Genomic DNA, 6,369 nt, shown 5'->3' with positions numbered 1-6,369 from the left:
CTTTCATCTCTGACACCTCTATTACAGAGAAAGGGCAAATAGCAATATTAAAATATTTCCTCTTATTAATTCCCTTTTAATGTGCACAAATTTCATGCACCGGATCACTGGTATCCTATATGACGCTCATGATACTTACACAAATTATTAGGGAAAGCCCCCTGCCTCTCTACACTCACCCCCTCTCTGTAAGCACACAGGAGACTGTGGAGATATATGTAATATGTCCCCATATGCATAATCAGGAGCTTTGGGCAGGTTTGCAGATTGATTGGATGGTTGGTTGGTTGGTTGGTTGGTTGGTTGGTTGGTTGGTTGGTTGGTGGGCTGATTGTTTAGATGGGTTTTAAATAGAATATTTTCCTTCCTTTATGGTAACTTATTAGCAAAAGTCTCCTCCCCAGCTGGCGTGGCTCAGTGGTTGAGCGTAAATCTATGAACCAGGAGGTCATGGTTCAATTCCAAGTTAGAGCACATGCCTGGATTGCAGGCTCAATCCCCAGTGGAGGGCATGCAGGAGGCAGCCGATCAATGATTTGCTCTGATCATTGATTTTTCTCGCTCTCTCTCTTCCCTCTCCCTTCCTCTCTGAAATCAATAAAAAAAAATATTTTTTAAAGTCTCCAAATAGGAAATGTTAATCATTACATGAAAAAAAAAACAACACCAATGTCCTCTTTGTGATCTCGAGCATGCCACCTAACTTCTTGGGGCCTTAAGTGAGGAGTTGGACTCTATAAGCTTCCCTCCAGCTCTGTGATTCTACATCTAGATCTCTTACCCCATTAAATGTGTAGGTGGCCTACTCGCTAGCACAAGGCCTAAAAGAAGGTCTGAATTCTCTCATAGCTCTGATTTCTCATTTCACACCCAGGTGGTATATTTGTCTCCTCGTTGGTATGACATAGGGGCTAGATAGTGAGTACTGTAGGGAGCCACTTGGGCTCTGCAAATTACAACTAAGATCTGTTTTTTAGATGAGCAAAGGGACCAGGCGAGGACTCCCTTTAATTATCTGAGACTGGGATAATTTCTAAGAAACTACATTCATCAGTGAGCATATTAGAAAGCAGAGCGTTCTGCTTTCCAGATGGCACAGAGGGTGACTGGGGGGTAATTCTAGAGAATAATGCAAGATACACTCAAATGGAGCCCTTCCAAAGGAGGGGGCAAAGTAATATTTTTTCTCAACTATAGCTCTATGTGCCAATTTCCATACTTTACACACTGTGAGTATGCAAATGTTCCTTTCGGGAGAAATGTTATTAGGCATATTGGCAAGAAAGGATGACAAAGCTGGGATGTAGATTAGCTATTTTAATAATACAGAAGGCCAATTGATTATTCCTTGGAGAGTGGCTATAGCAAGCAATTAAATTCCTACAGTGTCAATAAAACAAATGTTGATTACCCCCAACCTAAGAATCTGTAATAAAACAGATTCTTAAGAAACTTTTTTTCCTAGCATATATTTTCAAGCTTCTGGCTTTGGAATTATATATGCTTATTTTCTACTTTCAGAAGATAAGACTTTGTTTTCAATTATTAATGAGAAAAATTTAAATTCTGGTTTCAAAAGACTTGTCTTTAAAGATGGTGAGGTTCCTCTGAAACTATTATAATTTGGTTTTCTGTCACCTAAGTCTGAATGTTCTCAAAGCGTGGCTAAGACTTTTATTTTAGCCAATGTTTTATTTTACCCAAATCACAATGTCTACACTTAGTGCCTGGACTAGGCACATAGGAAACTGTAATTTAGTTCACAGGGATCTAAGCATTCCGCAAATGTTTCATGGCTCAAAAATGAGTTAACATATAAAACTTCATATTTCATACTACTCCCTCCAAAAATGTCTTTTTTTTTTTTTATGCACATCTGTGTGACACTCCAAATTAGGCCTTAGAAATCTGGTGGGTAATTTTGGAAATGAAACTATGCTTTGTGAGACCAGTGATTGTAGGCAAAGGACAATTATTATAATCCTAACAAATCCTAAAAAGCCTGGAGCATGTTTCTATTAACTTACTGGCTTCGGTTGAAGAAAACATTGCCCAGCTAACTCTCCAAGGTCAGTGTCCAAAATATGGGCTTAGGAAGGAGAAGCTTTACATGTCCCCTTGACAGCACTGAATACAGTGAATGCCCCATGCAGGGGCTCAAGGGAGTGTGAGCCTCCGCCTCCTGGAAGTTTGGAATAAGGCAAGGAAACGGTTTTGTTTGACCTGAGCCTTTATTAGTGTCACTGCAGTCTCTCTGAGTGCTAGACTTAGAGTCTGGATATTATTCTTTAAGAATCTTTCACTGAGTTATACAAAAATGCGATAATACACAAACAGCTTTGCACTTCTAATAGCGTTCAGTGCTTGGTTCGTACTTTGCAGTGTTGTAGGGAAGAGTGTTCACAAAGACTTTTGTCCATATTATCTCTTCAGTCTCCAAACATTCTGAGGTGAACAGGAAGGGTACTGTCACCTTTGCTTGACAGATGAGGATGCCAAGATAGAGGTTAAGAAGCCAGCTCCCAGTGACAGGGCTAGTAATGAGTAGACCAGCAGGTCTACCAGGTCTCCTGTCTCCATCCCCAGAGTGCTCTTCATCGCCCTTCCCTGCTGCAGAATTTCTCAAAGGAGTCATTCTCATCTTCCCCAGCCAACAAAGGGCTCTAAAAGAATCAATGCATCGAGTGGGGGAAACATCTCCAAGTTTCTGACTCCCTTTTACATTCAAGCCATTTGTCTAAGAAAGCAACTTGGTCTCTCTTTCCAGTGGCCTGATTCGAAATAACATGAGAAGTACAGTTCTCTTTCACAGCATCACGTTTTGTACTTTTTCATTTTGAAAGCTCTTCTCCATGGTCAGGTGCAAGCCACGCTGGTAAATAAATGATATATTTGTCTGTGTCTTCTTAAAGGTGGACCCATTCAATGCATTTCCCAGTGGCTCATTACGAGAAAGAGACAGGAGGGCTGGCAGCCTGTGTGACCTCATTTTCAGGATGCACTGCAGTCCTGCTAACCCATCAGCTATCTGAGCCATCTCACCGTGAGTCTAACTGGGGGCCTGGGGAGGGGCAAGCTGACTGGATGCGGCAGCTGCCTCCTATGAGTACCTGTGCAGGTCAGGAAACCAATAGGTCAGTGCTGGGTGGACCTGAGTAGATGGCATCTTTGGCAGAGCCCGTGGCAAAAACCTGTAAAATGCCTGGTAATTGGTTCCAGCAGGATTTTCTGGGGTAGGTAGGTGGTTAAAGGTTGAAATAACCAAGGCCCTCATTTCTCTACCCTTGTTCCAACAAGAGCTCACACTGTCGGAATCAAAGCTTGCTCTGTATGAAAAGGTGCCCTGTCTTTTAGTAACTTATTTTTATCACCTGCCATTCGTTTTCAAAGAGTGATTCCTTTTACTCTTTCCCTTCACATTCCTCTTTTGCTCTTGAAACCTGTTATGCTTTCTACGTGAGGACAAAAGCAGCTGGAAATGAGTCATTTCCCCTCTCCCACATCCCTCCTTTTCAGGCATAAAACATGGTGGGGGGAGAAGTGAGGCTCTAGGAGTGAATTGTTGCCACAGGAATTTGATGGTGACAATTCCCTTGATGATAATTAAAACAATACAAATAGGCATTGTAATGGCATGCAAGCGTACACACACACACATACCCCCACAAATACATGTTACCCTTAAGTAGATAACAGATAAAATTATTGCCAGTAGATAACAGACAGCTTTTCAAGGAGAAGAAAAGAGGTATTTTTAAATGGAGCACTTTCAGTAGCTCTTTCACATCTCTGAAGCAGACTTTGTCAAAAATGTCGAAGCATTTGTCAACGGAAAGCACCCCCTTACACACTCCAAAAAAAAAGCCTTATTTGTTGTGTGGCTGTTTATTCTCTTGCATATTCATAAAAAGCATTGTTGTCCTACTTCAGGGAATTTTCCCTGCTTTGTGAAATCCCGTACATCAGAGCTGAAAGAGAATAGACCAACCAGCTTGTTTTTCACACAAGGAAATTGCAGCCCAGAGGGGAAGTGACTTTGCCAGGGTCACGTGACATTGGCAACCAGGCCTTGGATCAGTCCAGTTCCCTTCAATGGACTTTTGGAATAAGGCAGGGAAACGGTTTTGTTCCCTTCCTCCCAGGCCAGCCTGCTGCTTGGAGAACAGAGTCTGAAATATTTCATTTTTCCACAGATATTTATTGGCCCCTACTGTGTGTCTGGCCCTAGCAAGGCCATAGGGAAGACACAAGATGAATAAGATAAAAACTAGTCCTTGATGGTTACTCAGTTCTTAATGTGTTTTGTTATTTAAAGACTGACACCATGTAATAAATATTCTGTGTAAGATGAAAATGTTAGTTATATTTTATTCCTATTAGTTGATGTTACAGAAAACTAACATGTAATATCCATACAGATACAACCCACCGTACAGATACTCTTGGAACAAAGTGAATGTCTTTGAGGGCCAGAAAAGAATAATTTGACATCTTAGAGAGTTTTTAAAAGTTAAAACACACACACATGCTTTTGTGCATATTTTATTTGGAAATTCAACACAAAATTCACTAAATCTCATTCAAACATCTCATTCAAAATTTTATAACCAAATTTTATCTAGAAATATATGGACATAAAATATTAATGGATGTAAGTTTCCCATGTTCTTTCCCATTCCCAATGTTGGGAAGGTAGAATGCATTGGGCCAACTAAATTTAGGGGAGAATCTATAGGTAACAAGTGTTTTCTTCTTCCCTCTCCTTTTTGTTTCTAAAGTCCCTTATGAAGAGATAGACGTGCTCTCATTGCTAGTGAGGATGCCCACAGCCTTGCAACATGGAGCCATTGGCTCTCCTCAGCCCGGCAAACAGAAGGACCGCCCACTGGGTTTGAAAGACACGGGGTTTGAAAGTCTTATGACTGACCTCCCTTTGCCTCTGTGCCTTTACTTCTAGATCATCTGTAGTTTCAGCTTCACTTTGGAATGGCCTCAGGGTCACTGAGATAGGCAGAGCATTAAATTCAAAACAAGCACAGAATCTGAATAGACCTTGGGTGATGGACACATAACCCGGGGATGCAATCTATTTCATTGCAAAAAAGATGAAGAAGCCACTTGCTGTATCTCCAGGCTCTTTGAAAGTTTTCTCATGAATAAAATCTGGCTGCTGAGTACCTGCAGTAGCTGGTGACCCACAGCAAAAGCTTAGATGCATTTTGCACTGTACATGCCTTGCTTTTTTCTCCTTCTTGCTGTCATGGTCCTTTAATATCCCCAAAGCTTTTACTTTTTAATTAGAATAATAGTGACCATTTATGAAATATTTGCTATGTGCAAGGGACTGTGCTAAACCCTGCATTTCACAAAACTGCACACCAAGGATGCAAGGAAAATATTTGTATCCCTATTTGGACAAGTGCTTAAGTAACTTAACTGATGTCCCAGGGGTAGCAAGGTGAAGGAGTCCAGATTCAATGTCCATGCACATAATCACTACACTCATTCAGTCGTGATAGCTACAGCTTTTCTAGGTTTTTCACACCAACTTTCAATCCCAGGTCGGCTTTCCACTGTCACTGAGCCATGCTTTAAAGCTGCCTCATCCATCTAGTGGGCTCAGAGTAATGTTAACTGAACCTAGGTAAAACCCAATTATCTTTAGGGAAAATCCTAGAACACACTGCATTTGCTTTCTATCGCTGTGTAACAAATTACCACAAACTTAGCAACTTACCACACAAGTTGATTATCTCACCATGTCCAGGGGTCAGCAGTCTGGCACATTTTAGCTGGGTCCTCTGCTCAGGGTCTCCTAAGGCTGAAATCAAGATGTCAGCTAGATATGCCCTAATCTATAGCCTCCACTAGGAATGATTTCTTCCAAGTGCCCTCAGGTTGTTGGCATAATTTAGTTCCTAGTGGTTGTAGGACTGAGGTCCCCATTGTCTTGTTGACAGTCAACCAAGAAACACTTCTCAACTCCTAGAAGTTGCTCTCAGTCCTTGTCTCTTGGCCCCTCCATCCCAGCAACAGAGAGCATCCCTCACAGAAATGCTACCTGCTGCAGCAATCACAGCTTATTTCTTAATCTAGTCCATTGTTCTCTTCCATTACTTGAAGAGCCAATAAATACTGAAGAATGAAATTCAACCACAATGGAAGTTTTCACCCATAGGTTGCAAAGAAAAGGGTTGATTTGAACCGAGGTGTCATGGTAGGAGAGCCCTTCCCTGCTGGCTCTGCGATCATAAGCCTTTCTATCACCCGTAGGATTCGATCTTCCCCCACCTACCTCTAGGTCCTCTGCAGCGTCAGCCTCAGGTAAACCCGAATGTTCCTCTTGTGAGAGTCAATAAGAAAATGTCT

Source organism: Eptesicus fuscus, chromosome 10, assembly GCF_027574615.1.
Source record: "Eptesicus fuscus isolate TK198812 chromosome 10, DD_ASM_mEF_20220401, whole genome shotgun sequence".
Classification (NCBI taxonomy): Eukaryota; Metazoa; Chordata; class Mammalia; order Chiroptera; family Vespertilionidae; genus Eptesicus; species Eptesicus fuscus.
This window is presented reverse-complemented; position numbering follows the sequence as displayed.